This window comes from Panthera pardus, unplaced genomic scaffold (assembly GCF_024362965.1).
Source record: "Panthera pardus isolate Hobbes unplaced genomic scaffold, ASM2436296v1 HiC_scaffold_12, whole genome shotgun sequence".
NCBI lineage: Eukaryota > Metazoa > Chordata > Mammalia > Carnivora > Felidae > Panthera > Panthera pardus.
In genome coordinates this window covers 112,011,168-112,031,532 of record NW_026526677.1, presented here as the reverse complement: position 1 = coordinate 112,031,532, position 20,365 = coordinate 112,011,168, and the positions used below count along the sequence as shown (strand labels likewise).

The 20,365-nt window shown below is 40.4% G+C and overlaps 1 long non-coding RNA gene across 1 annotated transcript in view; it reads left to right on the top strand.

Annotated features, from left to right (window-relative positions):
• LOC109258468 (uncharacterized) overlaps positions 1–20,365 on the top strand; it is a 681,144-nt gene that overhangs the window by 346,976 nt on the left and 313,803 nt on the right. Inside the window, exon 3 of the long non-coding RNA XR_008421334.1 lies at positions 10,910–11,012. This is a non-coding gene — a long non-coding RNA (uncharacterized LOC109258468). The remainder of the gene's footprint in view (positions 1–10,909; positions 11,013–20,365) is intronic.

Below are 20,365 nucleotides of genomic sequence, written 5' to 3'. Positions count from 1 at the left end.
GGTGTGTCACCATCCCTGTCGAGTTCGCAGCTAACAGCCAGCACCCACGGGTGGTGAGCCCATTTTCGGCTCCAGTCAAGGACCAGTGGTAAGATTCCACCGCCAGTCCCTGGACACATGCCAGGTCAATGAAAAAATTATTTTGTGGTTTTAAATCGAGAAGATTGGGTGGCTTTTTAAGCAGCGCAGCAGTGCCCGTTTGCGACCATGTGCACATCAACCAGCCGCACTCTGGGTCAGAGTGTTCTGCACTTACGTGCCCCTAAGGTCGTACCTTCTCCGCAAACTTGTTCTTCCCTAGATCAAGGTTCACCTTCTTTTAGAGCAGGTAGGCTAATTGTTAGGACGCAATTTGACTGAAGTAATTTGCATTAAGTCTTGAGTGAGTAATGTGTAAGCTGCTCGGAAAGCTTTTACCAGCACAATTTCAGCGAAACTAATAACATAAATTGAAAAAAAATAGTACACAGAATGGGAAGGATATTCTCAGATGGGGTCATAGTTTAGAGTCTACAAAATATATAGACCGTCCTTACGTTGTACTTTGGGCCTCTAAACTTGAGTAGATTCAGTCAAAGATTTACATTTTGTATTGTGTTACTTGCTAGGAAAGAGGCAAGATATATTGTGCACTGTGTTGTGTTTTAAAATAATTCTTTGTTCTCCCTACGACTTTGAGATAGGAGTTAACTCTACCACATCCTTGTATTGTCCACCACAGCTACAACAGTGTATTTTGCACATTTCTGGTTTTCAATAAATATTTTTGGGTGAGATTATGAGTAGTATTCCTTGTACACATATTCACCATTTGTTTGATGTCAAAAGTGCCCCAATCTTACAAGACGTCAACATAAAATATTTAAGTGGAATATATATGTGAAAATATTTATATCTTTTTTTGCCTCTTTATTGCATTGACTAAAATATCTAGGACAGTGTTGAATATATTGATTAATTAAAACATGGTAATAATTCCTTCATATTCCTTGAATAACCCCAACCTAGCAGTATGAAATAATTCTTTTTCTGTCTATCTTGGTTCACTTTGCTCATATTTTGTGCAAGATTTTTGCATCTATGTTCATGAGCTTGGCCTATGATTTTTTTTTTTTTAATTGTGATTTTCTGGTTAGGTTTTGTTATCAGACTTAGGCTATTCTTCTACAACAGATTGAGAAGAGTGTTATCTCTTCCTGATTTCTGAGATAATTATATATGGTGCTAATCACTGTTAAAACCGTCTGGGGCTGGAGTTTGCTTTGTATGAAGCATTTAAATAATGTATCTAATTTATAGGTAGTCATAGGACTATTCATTATAATAAGTGGAAAGGAAAAACATATCCAGTTATTATAATGATGTTGTTATATTTGTAGAAACATAAATCCGAAGAATCTGTAGGTCAGTAACAGAAATAATAATTTGATTTGGACACCTGCTGCATACAGTTTCAATACATACAAATTATAATGTAAGAAAAAAATGAAATTGAACAATAAGATATCTCATCTCTAATAGAATAAATGACATAAGATACCAAATAATAAATTTAATTTAATTTGAAGATCTCCAGACAGAAAACTATAAAATATTTCTAAGAACATTTAGAGAGGACCTTAGTAATTAGTCGTGTCCAAATAAAATACTTGAAATAATCCATGTTATAAACAGGCACATTCTTCTAAAACTGACTTGTAGTTTTAATGCATTTCAAGTCAACATTCTATCAGCTCTATTCCTGTGTTTGGCCAGAGCTGATGTTTAAGTTTATAATGATAGAGCGACAGCATTAGCTGCCATAGGCCAGATGAGTCAACAGCGGAAGAGCACGTATTAATGCAGAAACAGACTCAATCTTAAAGGTGTACTTACGACAAAAGTGAAATGAAGAAAACAGGTGTGAAGGACATCTGTGTATTAAATTGCTAGGTTAATTGGACATCCATAGTTTTAAAAATATGAGATTTCTATATCTTAGTGTTCCCAAAAGTTATTTCTGAAGAGCTTATAGGTATTAATGCAAAAGGGAAAAGAGTGAAGCTTTTAGAAAATGATAAGAGACTACTGACATGGGCCTGAGGCAGGTAGGGACCTTTTTGCAAAGAAAGTAAATAACGCAGTCTGTATAAATGTAGTTGGATAAATGGGACTAAAAATTTGTAATTTTTTAAATTCAGAATAAGAGTGAAAAGGCAATCCACAGAGTGGACAAGATCGTTCTCACAAATGTAACTGACAGCTTGCATCCTGCATCTAGGAAGAGCTTCTAAAGATCAGTAAGGAAATTACAGAAAACCCAATACAAATGAACATGACCCTAGAACAGGCACACTACAAAGCAGGATTCCTATACGTGGCCAATAAGTACACAAAGACATTCTCCGTGTTTTTGGTAGTTGGTGAACGTTGATTAAAATCATAATATGATACCACTGAAAACCCAAGTGATTAAAACTAAAAAAAGACAGTGTGCAAATTAGCAGAATGTAAAGAAACCAGAATCCTCATGCTCTGCTTTTCCAAGATGAAAATGGCATAGGGACTTTTGAATACTCTTTGACCAGCGTCTAAGAACATGTATCAGCTTTATCATGATTCAGCTATTCCACATCTGAATATAGACCCAGCAAAAATGATTGATTCAATAGAAGGATGGATTGATGGATGGATGGATGGATGGATACAGAGAGAGAGAGAGAGAGATGCAGAGTTATATAGTAAAAGGAGCACTCATAGTAGTATTATTTGTAATAGCCTATTTTGGAAACAACAGTCTAAGGTAATAGCCCACATTGGAAATGTCTATCAATAGTGATGTGCCATATTCATTTAATGAGGAAGTATATGGTAATATAAAAGAATAAACTGATTAATGCACAAACATGGACACATTTTTCAGATATTATGTTGGGTAAAAGAAACCAAATGCAAGAGAGATAACACTATTTGATTTCATTTGCAGTTCAAAAATACAAAAACGAATACATGATAATGATTACCTTATAAAATGATGGTAAAACTCTAGTCAGGGAAGCAAAGAATTTTTCCACACATTTAAAGGGCAGGTAATTCATACTGTAGGATCAATTGTAAATTATTCTCTTAAGGTAACATTACACTCATAGTAAACCCCTAGAAAGATTTTACAAAAAAGAATGTCCATTCCACTTATGAATGTCAAAGCCAGGTCCTAAAGTATCTAGCATTAAAGCCCAGAGCATATTTAAAATAATAAAATACATATCAAATGGAGTTTCTTCCAAAGAGTCAAAGATGGTTCAAGATTAGAACTCTTTCCGTATCACACAGTGGGAGTTATTGAATGTAAATAGATCAAAATATATATAAAGCCTCATTTCTTAGATAGGAAGACACACTGTGATGTGTGTTCTGCCCTCAGCTAATTACATTTACATCAGCCCCAACAAATTGTCAACCAGTTTTATTTAACTAGGTAAAGTAAATGTAAAATTAATGCTACAATGATATTCAAGTAAAAAAGAAGTGTGGACATCTCTGCAAAAGGCCGATGCTGGAGGAGCGACAGGAGAGGAATAGTTCCCAGAAAATGTTAAGATGTGCTTACTATGCAGCTCGAGACGTTACAGGGCACTGCCACAGATTTACCCAAGCTGGTAGATCAGAACCAAAAGCGTAGAAGTACAAACACATTTCTGCAGAAAACAAAGAAACTAACTTTCTTATGTGTTCCAGATGACATTTCTCATCTGCTGAAGACAGACCTTTCAGCAAATGATGTGTGAAAACAATTTGCTGTCTGGAAAAGATAATGAAGTTTGGTTTGTTCCTCATAGTATATACTAGGAAATAGTCAAAACTGGTGAAATATTTACATGAAAACATGAAATAGTAAAAGCTGTAGAAAAAAAGGGGAAGCGTATTTAATCTCTGAATTATGCAGGCCTTTCTAGCTGTAACATAGAAGAAACAGAAAGACGCAAGTAAACCTGGACAATTTAACAACATAAAAACCAAAACAACAACTCATATACCAACACAATCAAGGCAGCTGAGACGATCGACATGTACATTTACCAGGACAAATGGTGATCTTTTAAGTATATGATTGTAGTAGTTCTGGTCCACACCCAGCAGAAAGATGGGCAACGTCCATGAACAGTTTGATCCCAACCCAGGAGTGCTGAGTGCAAAAGCGATCAGCTCTAGTCATGATAAGAAACATGCAAATCAAACTAGTAAGATGCAACTTATCACCTATCAGATAGGAACACGCCGTGCAGCTTAATATTAGATTGTCACTGAGATATGTGAAAGTAAGCACTCACTTACGTTGTCATATTACAGTGAGAAAGTAAGTAGATATAATTGCTGCGTAGGGAATTTGGGCTTTATCTTTTCAAATCACAAGGGCACATACTCTTTGCACCAGCAATTCCACTTCTAGGAATTCCCAAAAGCGTACTGCCATATTTGTGACGAGGTTGTTGAGTGCGGTTACTGGAACAGGTGCCCAATGCCTTATCAAAAACCTTTGGAATAAGTGCGTATGGAATGCAGGTTTAATTTTTTAATGTTTATTTAATTTTGAGAGAGAGAGTACAAGCTGAGTATGGGCAGACAGGGAAACAGAAAATCTGAAGAAGGCTCTGAACTGTCGGTGCAAAGCCCCACATGGGTCTTGAAACCAGGAACCGTGAGATCATGACCTGAAGTCAGAGTCTCAATCCACTGAGCACCATAGGGTCCCCTTTATGGTGGTTTTTTTGAAAGTAGTCTTTTTTTTTTTTTATAGCTTTTGAATATTCTCAAATGAGAGATTGCATAAGGATCAACGAAAGACTTATGGAAAGACAGATTGCTGGGTCCCAACTTTAGCTTACATGATTCAGTACATCTGGGGGTAGGACCCTATACTTTACATTTTTATCCAGGTATCAGGGGATACTGATGCCACTGACGGTAGGATTCACCTTTTGAAAACATGGATACAGGCTCTAAACAAGGTGTGCTGAATCTTTCCATGAACATTATCTAACAGATCTTCATTCTGCCTGCTCTTGTACGCATACTGAGCATTTATTTTCTACATCAGCGTGTCTTGGAAAAGTGAACACAGCAACATGACCTTTGTAAGTAGATCCGAGTCAGATGTCTGAGGATGGGCCAGGAGCAAAACCCCCCCAGGGCTTACCAAACCTCATTATCAAACCTCATTATGGATGGTCTGGTGGAAAGCTTCTGATGTCTGCCATGTCATTATCATGGATTTCCATCTAAGAAGTTTTGTTTAATTATGTAAACTACAGTAATGACTTGCTCACCGGTAAGTGAAAATTGTGTAAGTACAGCAGTTAAGTGGTCAACCATTGTCTTTCCATCTTCTAATGAAAAATTTGAACATTTACACAACTTCCCCAACATTCAGGCAATACACAGCAAATGCTTTTTATCTAACTTTTCTTTTTTTAAAAACATAATTTATTGTCACATTAGCTAACATACAGTGTATACAGTGTGCTCTTGGTTTCGGGGGTAGATTCCCATGATTCATCACTTACGTACAACACCCAGTGCTCATCCCAGTGAGTGCCCTCCCCAATGCCCATCACCCATTTTCCCCTCTCTCCCACTCCCCGCATCAACCCTCAGTTTGTTCTCTGTATTTAAGAGTCTCTTATGGTTTGCTTCCCTCCCTCTCCGTTTGTAACTATTTTTCCCCCTTGCCTTCCCCCAATGTATGCTGGCATACATTCCCCCATGGTCTTCTGTTAAGTTTCTTTACTATGCTGAATGATATAAGTCAGTCAGAGAAAGACAGATATCATATGTTTTCATTCATATGTGGAACTTTAACTTTTCTATACTTTTGGCTGAATTACTTGTATCTCATTGATGAGGTGGATATCATGTATCATTACGTAAAAGGATCATTTAAACTCTACACCAGCAGAGTTTTCCAAATGTCACTGCTAGCCTGTTGGCTGTGCCAAGCATTTGTTAATGTAGGTTTATCGACATAATTCCAAACATTAGCAACAGTATAATTGGTGTCCTACAAACCAAATGCTTTTGAGAAATCTTGGATTCTTCAACTTGTGGTCATTACAGCAGCCTTATACTTTCAAATACAGTTACATTTGCCCATCATAAAATAGAAGGGGCATATGACAGATGTCCTACTCGGGCAAAAATATACTCATCCATGAATAACAACACTGTAGGTTTTTTGTTTGTTTGTTTGTTTGTTTAAGACGGCATTTTTCTTAAGCATTATTGTAAGAAATTTGCCAAGAAGCTTTTTCATTATAGATCCTCCGATTAATTTCACCGAGGTACTCGTGCTTCTTCATACTTGAGAGTCAAACCTCATAACGGTCCACACTCACTGTCGTCGTTCATGTTATCACAGTCACTTCTAGCTGGCTTCATGGGCCACAGACCGGTTGCTGGCATACATCCACCCGTCACCCTTGCATCCATATGATCAGCACAGGGTCACTTGTCACCCCGAGCAATTCCTTTTTCTGGTTCCTTAGTTCTTGCTCATCATTGTCCCGGAGTAAAAACGAACCATGCTGATTAATGTATCACTTGTTATTTTCTGATTTTAACTGTCACCAAATGCGCTGTAGACTTAATTCCAAAAGCATTTTCACAGTTTAATTAAAACTGAGGCAAACGTAAGAAAATGTTAAAGAATAACAATTAACGAATAATATGGCTCAATATGGAAGAGCTAATAATACGTTCTTCACAAATGTCAGCAGACAGAGGCCCATGTGACTCTTGGGAACACAGAGACACAAATAGTGCCTCTTATCAGGAAAGATTCAGTTTTGTGACCAAGTGAGTTTTGGCCCAAACATTATTGTAAAAATTGGCTTTCAGAAATTAGCAGATTTAAAAATACTGAATATGAGACTATGAACCGATATAAGCAAACTATGGGGAAAGAAGACTTCAATGTCCGTCAGTAGGGGTTTGATTCAGTAAATCATGAAATATGCTGTACAGTGTAGTACATTATTGCTCTCAAGCTAGGGGAATTAAAAGCTAATTAAAGCTTGGAGCTAATGGATTGAGATGCTGTTTATATTTTTATGTGGAAAGAACCCCAGGATTTATTATTAGCAAGCAGTGTGCTGAATAATATTTATAGTCTCTTTCTATTGCTGTAGTAAAAGAGAAGATACATACAGAAGTGGGTGCCCTGTACAGGGAAGCAGAAGTTGGTGTATTAGAGGGAGAGGGAGGCTGGGAGAGAGGGCCTTCACTGTATTTGTTTTCCCCTCTTTAGTTATTTTCACTACTTAAATATGGAATTATGGTATGTATTTATATTTATTCTATTCAAAAAACCAAGTACTTGAGGAAGTAAAAGAATTCTGTGATGAAACCGTGGGGAGGAGGCACGTGGGTCCTCAAATGCTGCTCTACGACACAAAGCCAAAGTGTTGCCACCACGGGTTCTCGCATCACACGTGTCGATCGCTGTGCCTTCTTTCTGGGGCAGGTGAATTCTGCTGCTATATCAAACATCCGTATTATCACTAGCAGTGGAAAGCTAACAGGATATCTGTATGCTGTCAGTGGGAAAACGGTGGAAAGGTGAATCTAGGCAGGGACGAGTCTTCAGGGTAAGTGGGATTTTGTGAGGACAGGCACTGTCACATTCAAGGTGCACAGACTTTAGGCTCTGTTTCCCAAAGGTACGTACCAGCCCCACATCTGGTTCTGGCATGCTAACGGTCAGCGGCTGAGTTGCAATAAAGACGAACGCTCGGAGATCTCCTCGTGTTAGTTACTAGGCTGGTCGGTCAAGGGAACTTCATTGACAGAGAACAGCTGGTGTTTTCCAAAGGATTTGGTAATGTCTTCAGTGGTGTTCTGATGAATGTAATCGAAATACATGAGCTCTGTAACAGTATATTTAGGAAGATACATAACTGTTTATTACTTTCAAAAAGGAACGGATGAATGGATCCTTGTTTGAAAGAAAAAGGCGTCCTTGTGGGATAGACAGAGTTTTGTGGGCTGTGTTCCGTTTAAGTTCTTAAATTTTGATTTCCTTCATCTATTTATTCTATAAAGGATTGTTGAGAACCCACCAAATGTGAGATTCTGCTAGTCTACTAAACATACTTAGGGGCACTGTGTCAACACACAAAATCACAGCCTAGAAGGGTCACTACCTCCAAAGCTAGAATCCCTCTGTGTGTGTGTGTGTGTGTGTGTATTTTCCCTCACTGTATTCAAGCAAAGAACATGTCTTCCCTCCCCATTGAAGATCTTGGGTTCTGTTTACCATTAAGGCCCATCTCTGGGACAAATGATGCACAAACCATATTAACACATTTTATTAGGATGCCAAAGTTAAATACATACATATCCTGGTAAATTACTCACAATTATAACAGTTTAGAATTTGGACACATGTCACATTACTGGCCAAAGCAATTTGTGAAATAGTTGACGGAAGGTATGGGATCCATCCGTCCTTTCTTCTGTCAAATATGGTGATAATGGAGCTAATGGGATCTTGTTTGATTTCAGACTTTAAGTACACGTTGCTCTGATATTTCTATTACGGTCTTAGGTCTGCGATCTTGAAAAGGAATTCACTACATAAATTAAGACAGTATTATTATGAAGAAGATGTTCAAGGGACACTTGCATAATAAAAGTTTATAAAATATATCTCTAGATAGGTTTTCAGCATATTTTGAAGCTTTTCCTATTAAAAAACACACAGTATTTTCCAGTAGAAAACCTTAAAACAGTTATTGCTACCTTCAGAATTATTATAGGTAAAGGTTATATTATTTTGTTTGGAATATTAAACATTTATATATAGCGTATGATTTTAAAGAGATCATCATGTGCAGAGTATTAACCACCATAACTCCTAGTGACTTAAACATTTATATATAGAGTGTGATTTTAAAGAAATCATCATGTGCAGAATATTAACCACCGTAACTCCTAGTGACTTAAACCATCTTCAGGAAGAATTCTGAACACTAGTCCAGAAATCCTGCAGCAGGGGTGTAACAGGTTATATATATATGAAGCTATATATATAGCTTCCTCAAGGCAGGAAGGAGAATGTTCCATCTCACTCTGGGGAACTTGAGAAGAGTTACCATGTTTAATTCAAGTTTCCCTTCATGCTTACCTACTTGGCTCTGAGGAAGCCAAACCAGTTACCCAGAAATGTATACACAGAACTAAATTTCTGAAGCGGACAATACAGAGTTTCAGAATGATGCAATATGTAGAAGCAGGATGTATTTTTGGTACCCACCTCCGATTGATGGCCGACAGGCGATCCTTCCATTTTCACCCGTTCACAAGAAGCTTAGGGGCACACATAGACATACCCTCCCTCTAAGAATACTTTTGCTCTAGCATAAGCCAAAACGTGGGGGTCGGGGGGGGGAAGGTAAGGACAATCTGCAGACAGTGCAGCTATGGGTATCGAGTGACCTTGAACTGCAGGTGAATAATAACGGTGGTGTACTGGGCCAGCAGGATGACTCCAGGTAGAGTGGGGCCTGAAATTCATAGAGCTCAACATCACACACGCAGAATTAGGGATGAGAGTGAATATTTACGGGGAACAAAAATAAATTACAAGTTATAAATTTTTAAAATCGTAATCAGCTTCTAAATGTAAACAAAGCCGGGAAATAGTAATAATATTTTTCTTATTTAACTGCCTAGGACACCTTTACAATACTTTTCATCCTACGCTTTTGGCTGCATACGCTTCGATGACTTTTTCCCAGTGTAACAGTTTTGTGATACCACTTTCTCTAGAGAAAACGGAAAGTGAATTCCTCTTCAGTTTTAGCACGGTTGATTGAAATTTGCTTTCATTACTAATTATAGAGAGAAGAGGGGCAGAAGCCCTTGTAGAAACTTGGACGGGGTCCCAGCAATATGTTAACATGTTTTCTTTTTTAATTCCGCACAATTACGATATTTTAACCGTAATCCGTTCAGACCCCTGTCTCTACTCTGTCTTCTCCTGTCTCATTTGACCCCATGTCAGGTGGTATTCTTATGGCTGTTGGGGGCTTTAGAATCTAGGTGAGGGAAATCGGAGGGTGTGTTTAGTTTGGGGTTAGGATGTATTGTGTGGTGTGCAGTCGCTTCTGCTTTTACTTGGATTACTTCATCACGGCGTGGGAATGGCTTCCAGCAGTCACACCTCCGAGTGTGTGCGAGGCGAGTTACTGCACAGAAACAACCCAGTGCCCCCATGGCGTACAGCTGATATAGGAAGAAACTATGTGGCAGTTTCCCTAAATTTGACAGTCATTCTAAAATTTTTATGGTATTATTATTATTATTATTATTTTAAAGTTTATTTATTTTGAGAGGGAGAGGGAGTGTGAGCAGGGGAGAGGAGAGAGAATCCCAAGCAGGCTCTGCAGTGTCAGCACAGAGAGCAGTGCTCGGCTCGATCCCAGGAACCGTGAGATGATGACCCGAGGTTAGACCAAGAAAGAGTCCCACGCTCAACCACCTGAGCCGCCCAGGTGCCCCTTACATGGTATTATTATTAATGAATTGTGAGGCTGTAGCTGAAAGTGTAATGAAGGGAAATCAGAGTCGAAAGAGACAGCGGTCTTGACCAGCTTCAGTTAAATTATCTGATTTGTGAAAAGCCATTAGGGTCTATGATTCTGTTGCTGTGGTCCTTCCTGAAGCCCACAGGCTCACTGGCCTCGTGGTAGACCCAGCTCTGTGTACAACGACCGCTGGGCCCTTGGAGAGAGGTTCACAGCCTCAGTCTGTTACTTCGTTTGGGCCGGTGAGGACTACTTACTGGACCTTAGTGTCCTCACTCATTACATACTTGATTTGAAGAGCCTGAGGGATTCATTTATTCCTGTGCTGACTGTCTGTTTCTTCCCAGGAGCAGGTTGGGTCCACACCATGTGCCCGAGAGAAGGTCCGCGTGGATGAATGAAGCAGAAAAGGTTAAGAAGGCAGATCTGTGAGAAGGAGCCTCACTCGTGGTAAGGATGTTGATACTCGTTTAGATTTCAAGGAGCTGACTTTAGGATTTTAAGCTGGGGAATGATGTGCTATGATGATGTACTTTGTCCATGTGGAGAACAGACATGTTTTAAATCCACTTGTTTTATGGACCGTGTCCTCTGTGCCAGGCAAGGTGGTGATCACCAGGAACCCGTGCTTTCTTCTGTAGTCCTCCCAGCAGCCTTCCGCAGTGGTGATCGTGGTCCCCAGGTTGCGGTTATGGAAACTAGAGACTGAGAAAAATTAACCCGTGGAAGGCCAACCAGTTCCATCCTGACAAAATGGAATTTACACCCGGGTCTGTGACTCAACAGCCCTTCTTCAAGTGCTGATTCCCGGTGTCCCCGCGTCGGGACTCGGGACTCAGACCCCTGCCCTGTCACTGGCATTAGAAAGGCGCTTCCACACCATTTGGAAGAATATTATTGGAAACTTCTTGTCTGTGCTCCAGATTCTTCTGTGGGGAGAAATAGGCTTGCCTTTTAAATTGAGAACATTTTCAAATGTTTTGGCAGTTGGCTCAGTAAAGAAAAGGTGTTCTTTTGCAGTTAAATTGGAGTGTGGCTTTTTGCAAATGTGATGGTATTTTAAAATGGCTCCTTCAAAAGGAGTATTTTCAGAAAATATCAAAATAGACTTAAACTCCTTGTGTCATGAAGCTGAAACACGGTCTTGATATACTTTCAAAATGTTTCCCTGTATAACAGATGCTTACGTATCACAGTAAGCTCATGATGGGGGAAGAGGAGGGGGAGGACAGAGGCCAGCCCACAGACTCTCCGGCCATAACTCCAGGTCGTGGTTAGCTTTTCCATACCAACGGTCCCCTACAAATCTCCCTGATTCCTTCCTTTTTCTCTCCTCCAGCATTCAATCTGTATCACAAATTCCTGGCATCAATATAAGTGCTAATCAGATAAAATGAATCAGAATATCTGGTAGGAGATTCTGACTCCTCTCCTCAAAGGCTTTTTCTCTTTAAAGAAAAAACAGGGACTCTTTTACTTTATTGAAGATCATTTTAAACCCAATTCTTTGTTTTGTTTTTCTTTTTGACCACCTTCACCCATTTGCCTACTCGGGTCTGTCTCCTTGGGCTAAACCAACTGGGAACCTTCCTCAAGGTATGAAATATTTGCCTACTCTGCTGCGCAGGCTTTATGGTTTCCACGTAGAAATCCTAAGCGAAGAACGAATGGCAGCCCTTGGCAGATCCCCTAAAACAACTTGGGTTTAATACAGGCAAATCGAATACTCCTAGATTCATACAGGAGCAATGTAATAATTTTAAAAGGCAGAGCATGGAGATGGGCCACGGAAAGAGAGCAGATGTAGGCAGGGCTGTTTGAGGTCCCCTGTGGTGGGGGGGAGGCTTGCATCCAGACTTTCCGGGGCACCTCACCAGCATCGGAGCCACCTGGATCATGTAGTGACACGGGGAGTCTCTGTAGCTATTTCTACAGTCAGGCACTGCCTCCCTTTCTCCTTTTCCTTCAGCCAGGGAGACCTGGAGATTATTCCATTTTCTGTGATATTCAAAACAAAAAAAAATGGTTTTCTGATTGATTTCATGGTCATGTCTCATCACTAGGACTTTATTCTCCGAAGATAGAACCCCCCTATTTCTTCACTAAGTGATTCTTTTCTTAACTTTGGCCGTTAAGATTTACCATCCAATGTTTTCACTTGGCCAGCCAAATACGAGCAGGTACGCAGCAACACTGAGGCCAGGGCACCATGTGGGAAGTACAACCTCAGCTACTGTTGTGAGTTTTCCTATCCTCTGTCAGTCATCCCAGGCCGGTAGTACCACGGCCTGGCTTTTTATTCATTCTTCTTTTGGTTAATCAACCTGTAAAATGGAACACTTACACAGAAGTCAATCATACTGAAGTAGGGGAAGGAATCTGTAATCAGTTGGAAAGATTTGAATTTCTGGAAGCACTGTAGATGTCGGGCCTGGTTGGGAACAACCGATTGTCACTTTAAATCGCTCAGCATTTCAGACAGAAAACCATCCAGTTATTTTAACGGCCTCAGAAATGGGAATACATTCTGCATGCAAGTTAACTTACAGAAAAATGTAGGTTGCTGTGTGACTCTTTTAAGGATAACCTGCCTGTTTTCGGCCCTACTTTAATAGAAGTTAATTTTAAAGAATATTTTAAGTAATGTTTTGACTAAAACCTCTCGCATCTGATGAAACCATATGACGAATGGGTCTGTGAGTTGACGTTACAAAAGGAAAACTATTTTTGAAGACTTGCAGAGGTGTTAATCCCGAAGCTGACAGTTTTATTTATTTTTATTTTTTTAAGTTTTTATTTATATTTGACAAAGAGAACTAGTGTGAGCTGGGGAGGGGCAGACAGAGAGGGAGACACTGGATCGGAAGCAGGCTCCAGGCTCCGAGCTGTCAGCCCAGAGCCCGACACAGGGCTCGAACTCATGAACCCTGAGATCACGACCTGGGCCGAAGTCGGATGCTCAGTTGGCTGAGCCACCCAGGCGCCCCAGAAGCTGACAGTTTTAATTGTTGACAGTCACTGCTGGGACACGGTTGAAATCTCATACCAAAGTAACAGCCAGTAAATGGACAATGGCTGTGATTTCTGTGACAATACCAGTTATACTAAGCAATTATATTCTTGAAGGCTGTGTTGCCCAACGCTTGGCATTTGCTAAGCGTGTGTGGCTATTGGGCATTTGAAATGTGAATGGTCTGAATGCAGACAAGTTGGAAATGTAGAATAAACATTGGCTTTAAGGATTTTCTGTGAGGGGCACCTGGGTGGCTCAGTTGGTGAAGTGTGCCTGACTTTTGGTTTCGGCTCAGGTCATGATCTTACGGTTTATGAGTTCGAGCCCTGCATCGGACTCTGCATTGACAACGTGAAGCCTGCTTGAGATTGTCTCTCTCCCTCTCTCTCTGCCTCCCCGCTGCTTCCTTGCTCTCAAAATAAATAAATAAACTTATAAAACAAAGGCTTTCTGTGAAAAAAAATGTCAACATAATTTTTGTTAGAATATAGGAGGAAATAGTATTTTGGGTATATTGAGTTACATAAAATACGTATAAGTTTATTTCACTTATTACTGCCTTTTAAATGTCAGTAGTAGAATATTTAAAATTCCATGTGTGGCTTATAATTGTGGCTTTCATTGCAATTCTGCTGGGCAGCACTGCTCCAAGGAGACCGATAGATGCAAATACATTGTTAAGAGTGAATTCATGGGGCGCCTGCACGGCCCAGTTGGTTAAGCGTCCGACTTCGGCTCAGGTCTTGATTTCACTGTTCGTGGGTTCGAGCCCCATGTTGGGCTCTGTGCTGACAGCTCACAGCCTGGAGCCTGCTTCACATTCTGTCACCTTCTCTCTCTGTCTCTCTCCCACTCATGCTCTGTCTGTTGCTGTCTCTCAAAAACGAATAAATGTTAAAAAAAATTTAAAAAGAGTGAATTCACATTCCTTTGAACAAACGTGGCAGTTTTATTAACCTTCGGGACACGTCTGAGAAACTGTTCTGTACTTTGCCTTGTAATTCTCTCCTTCTGGTAACTGATCCTTATTAACATACATACACATTTCCCCGCCCCACACACTGTATCCTCAAAAGAAGGGGGAAGAAACCAGGTGACTGATCTCCTGGAAGGAGAACTGGAATGAGATTCGGAAGATGTGGCTTGTAGTTAAAATTTCTACCAACAGCTCTCTGTACTGACAGTAGGCACTTAGCTGACCAGTTCTGGGTTTTCCAGTCTGCAATGACCCTCTCCTGCCCTAAAACAAACACTACAGGTGCAGGAGTGACAGGAAAATTGATGAAGAAGCTGAACTTGGGTGGAAGAATTGGAAAGAAGGCGCCACTGGTACCTAGAGCAAGGTCCCTCTTCAGCTGTATGGAGACAGGCATCCACAGGAAAAGATTTCCTGTTGGTTTCTGCCCTCTGCGCATACATTTTATCTGCACAGGAAGAAATACATCCCTCTCCTCCCAAGACAGTCCCCTGTGAAAGGAATTCCTTCTCTGCAAACTACCACAGATCATGGTTGTGGCCTTCCCACGAGCCATCCCTCCGCTTACGTGGGGTCGTGGGCTCATCCAGCCCAGCGCTATCTGTTGTCCTGCTCACAGGCAGCAAATTCTCCTCCCGGTGATGTTGCATCTGTCCCCTTCCTGACTGGCCTTCTGAATGTGCACCCCTGCCTTCAGGTCAAGATCCATGGCCATGTGTCTGGGCCTTCCAGCCTCTCGTTTCCAAGGCTCTTGAGGCTATGCTGCCCTCGCTGCGAGTGTGCTCGTAGGTTCCGACTCCCTGGCAAGGCAGAGATGGGTCTGTGGGGGGATGCGGGATGAGGCGGTTGCAGGAGGAGAGGTTTGTCGCTGGGGGCTGAGAAGGAACAGGGACAGGTGACAAGGAGAATGATAAGAAGAGGGAAAACCTCCCTGACCCACAGCATGAGTGTCTCCTTTCCTCATTTACTGACTCAACTTATTTAATGGTCTTTACTGAATACCGGACAGACTATGGACCTATGAGTACATATGTGCAGACAGAACGTCTTCTCTGCCCTTAGAAATCTTTAATTTGCAAAATCATCTGAATCTTGTTTCTGGATCAAAATAGGAGGTCCCGTTTTGGTTCTTGATACATGTGATGATTAATACTGCGTTCCTATTGTTCTACACAACCTTGCTCTACTCTAGAACGTACCCCAACTCTATATTTTACTACCGCAAATCAACTACACTCCAGTTTATCCATAAAATTAATGAAAAAAGAAAAAAGAAAAGAAGCTGAAAAACATCTAAAGTCTGAAATTATATGGATTGATCAGAGCCTGTCTTTTGTACTTAAACGTTAGATAGTCTCGGACTACAGAAAGCATTGGATGTAATCAGGTATAATTTATTTTGTTGTTTTAAGTATGCTTTTTACTTACACATTTATGGTTTCCTCAAACTCACACACATACATACACATCTAAGTTGGTCACTGTTGATGTTCATTACTGTTTATATTTTTTATTTAATTCTCTATTACATTACACTCTCTTACGATATCACTAACAGTTCTTTCTGGGATCCTCATGTGAGCCCACACATTGTGTCTGATTCCCTCTCATGATTCCTCGGGAAGCCTTCAATTGTCACTGCTCTGGGGACTGTCCTGGTGGCCGTATCCCCATGCTGCCTTCACCGAGTACCTGGCAATGAATTCATGCTCCCACATTCTCCACTGAGGCCACCTTAACTCCATCTACCTCTGACAAGTATTTGTAATCAGAATATTCAGAGGAAAATGAAAGGCTTCAAGTAAATAAACCTGGGGTTTTCCCTGCCTTAGTCCAAGAATCAGAGGTTTTTATCTACTTTAATAAAGAAGAATTGTCAATGCTCCTCCACACACTTTCATTTATAACGTCATAAGACCATGTGAGTAGACTATACGTAAATACGACAGACATAAGAACCAACCCAGCCTGCCCCACCCTTTCCAGGGGATCTTCAAATTGTAAATGCCTTCGAGCCCTCCAGAAAAGCTTCCCCACACTGTTGCACTTAGTAGGTATGAACACCAGTAAGAAGAAATTCCCTAGTGTGCAACCAGGGACAAGTGGCAGCCAGGCTCTGTTACAAAACCTGCAAGCTGGGTCCTCTTGTGGACCATCTTAGCTGAGAAGAAAGTATGAGGCCTGGTCCTGGTGTGGAGATTACAGGAGAGGTCTAGGGAAGGAGCCATTTGACTGCCAAGGAGCCACGGAGAAGGAGAATCAGGGGTACGGGAGACTCTGTGGTGTCTGCAGCTAAGTGGCGAAGTTGGAAATGATTAAGGGGGGAGAGCCTTCAGTTGTAGGAACTGAAGGTTTGTCACAAGGAGATAACAGAGGTGCCCTCGATTCCCAAGGCGCGTGGCTGTGCTGTGAGCGCAAGGGCGCATAAAGGGGGAGGGGAGCACCTGGAGAAGCCCAGCCTGGGGTCCCTGGGTCATCATCCTACACCAGGAAACAAAAAGCAAACCCACCTGCAAGCTCTGGGCAGCACAGATGATTTCCTTGTGGAGTTTAGTAGTTGGTGTGTGGAGTTTACGTAAGGACTCAGCATGACATTTATCACCCAAAGAATTTCCGGCTGATATGTGCTACATGTATACGGATGCTTGACCTCAAGATAAACAGAAGGGAGGAGAGGAAGGGGTTTTGGTGATGATGTCTTTGGAAGTACTTCCAGAAGGAGAGTTGCTCAGCGTTAGTGGTTACGTCCCTCCCTCCCCCATAACAGTGTCTTGAGCCAGCAGGTTACAAATCTGTGTTTCTCCCATCCCCCCACCATGCCGTCCCTGCATAGGAGACCACTAAGGACAGGAATGAGCCACATGAATACAGATGACTGAACGCCAAACATCATCATTCTCATTTCTTCATATAATAGAAACTGTGACCTTAAGGGAACGTATCCTAGGTAACAATGTGACTAGTGACATAAATGTTACAATACTGTATAACAATTAATCACTCTATACTTGGACATCATTGTTGTGGCATTTATAACAAAAAACTTCTCTGCTCGCTCCTTTGTATTACATTCACATACTTAGTTGTGTCTGTTTGTCTTAGACGAAGCTGGATCTTGGATAAATGTGTTTTAGTAAAACTATTGCAGATTCCACTTTCACTCTGCAGAAGCAGTCGGCCTACTGCTGAGTGATTTATTTAAGTCTTAGATAAAATAATCATTGCTTTCTCACAAGGAATAAAATTGCTTTGCTTACATGGGGAGACAGAGAAAAACAAAACTAACAAAAAATGCTTAGTGGAGATTAAAAGACTGTTTAAACCAAAAACCATGTGCATATCAATTTTTACAGTGAGCGAGGTGGAAAGAATTATTTCTAGGAGGAAAAAAAACCACACCTGAATATGGGGTACACCTGGGCGGGGGGGGTGGGTTGTGCCATGTCCTGTGCGTAAGTGTAAGCATGAAACCATGAAACCGTGGGGTTAGGTTGGAGCTGGTCAAAAGCAGCTTGCAAGTTTTGCAAGGAGTGATTTGCTCATTCGTCAGTGATTCTCAGCCGTTCACACAACTGAAGGAACCTGTACTGTTTACAAAGTCATATGATTTTAATTTTAAAAAGCCTTGAGATTCTCAGAGATGTAAAGAGATGACAGATTAATAGACTTCTCATGCAGCCTAATACTTGAGCAAATCCTTAAAGCTGCCTTCTGCTAAATTAATACGAAGAAGAAGTGTGGCTTGCCACCGTCCCGCCAGCTTCTGTTATCCATCTGATTGGCTTGTGGCTTGTTGCTGGATTATGATTAAAGCAGGGGGGAACAGATGGGTGATATAGGTTGTTTCTCCGAGAAATCCAGAGAACACATCCTGAGTCAATGAGACCTAAACAATAATGTTTCCCCATCTAAATTTCCTTCTCTTTGTATGGCACCTTTGAAATGAAAATTAAAACTGTAGTAAGATATCACCTCACACCTGTTAGCATGGCCATCTTCTATTTTTGATAGAGAGAAACAGAGAAAGACAAAGTACAATCAGGGCAGGGGCAGAGAGAGAGCGGGACATACAATCTGAAGCAGGCTCCAGGTTCTGAGCTGTCAGCACAGAGCCCAACACGGGGCTCGAAGCCACAAACAACGAGATCATGACCTGAACTGAAGTCAGATGCTTAACTGACTGAGCCACCCAGGTGCCCTAGTATGGCCGTCTTCTAAAAGACAAGAGATAACGAAAGCTGGCAAGGATATGGAGAAAAAGGAACTCATGTGCATGGTTGCTGGGAGAGCAGACTGGTGTAGGTGCTTTGGAAAACCTGGAGAATCCTCAAAAAATTAACAATAGAATTAACCCTGTGCGCCAGCAATTCCACTCCTGGGAATGTATCCAAAGGAAACAAAACACTAACATGAAAAGGTATCTGAACCCCCATGTCCACAGTAGCATTATGTATAAAAAGTAAAATGTGAAAACAATCTAAGTGTCCATCAGTGGACGAATGGATAAGGAAGTTGTGTGTGTGTGTGTGTGTGTGTGTGTGTGTGTGTGTGTGTTATGCAATATAACAGTCATTGTGGGGGAGGGACAAGGAAATCCTGCCATTTGGAACAACATGGATGGACTTTAGAAGTATTATGCTAAATGAAATAAGCCAGACAGAGAAAAACAAATACCGTATGATATCACTTATATATAGAATATAAAAAAAAAAATTTCTAACCATATGTGATCTACAAGAGACTCACTTTAGATCCAAAAACGCAAATAGGTTGAAAGTGAAAGTCTGGAAAAAGATTTTCCATGAATATAATAACCAGAAGAGAGCAAAGGGGGTACATTTTTATCAGGCAAAGAGTCTATAAATTGAAAAAAATACTTTACAAAAGACAAAGAAGGCCATCATCAATTAGTAAAAATTTCAATATAGGAAGAAGCTATAACAATTAAAGCACTTACACACCTAATAACAGGGCACCAAAATGTATGAAGCAAAAATCTACAAAATTGAAGACAGAAATAGTTCTACAGAATTAGTTGGAGACTTCAATATCCCACTCTCAATATGGATAGAACAGTTAATCAGAAGATAAGGAAGCAAATAGAGGACTTGGACAACACAACAAACCAATTCGATCCATCAGACATAGAGAGAACACTTTACCCAACAACAAGTCTTCTGAAGTATGTATTGATACCTTTCCCAGGTTAGAGCTCATGTTAGGTCCACAAAATAATTCTCCATAAAATGCAAAGGATGCTATCATATAAAGGATCTTCTCTGATCATTATGTGATAAAGTTAGACATCAATAACAGAACACGAACAAAAATTATAAGTATGTAGAAATAGAAAAAATATATATATTCTTAAACAATTAGTGGATCAAAGAAGAAATAACAAGGGGGATTATAAAATATTTAGGGCTGAATGAAAATAAAAACATAGCATACCAAGATCTATGGGATGCAGCAAAAGCAGCACTAATGGGAAATTTCATAGCTGTAAATGCTTACATTAAAAAATGAGAAACATCTCAAATCAGCAGCCTAGCTTTAAAATATAAGTAACGAAAAAGAACAATCTAAACTGGAAGCATGCGGTAGAAAAAAAACAATACAGATTAAAGCAGAGGTAAATGAAATAGAAAAATTTAAATAGAGAAAATTAATGAAACCAAAAGTTGTTTCTTTGAAAAAAATCAAAATACTTGTCAAACCTTTAACTAGGTAGACTAAGGAAACAGAGGACTCAAATTACTAAAGTTAGAAATGAAATTGGGGGCATTACTACTGATTCTACAGAAATAAAAAGGA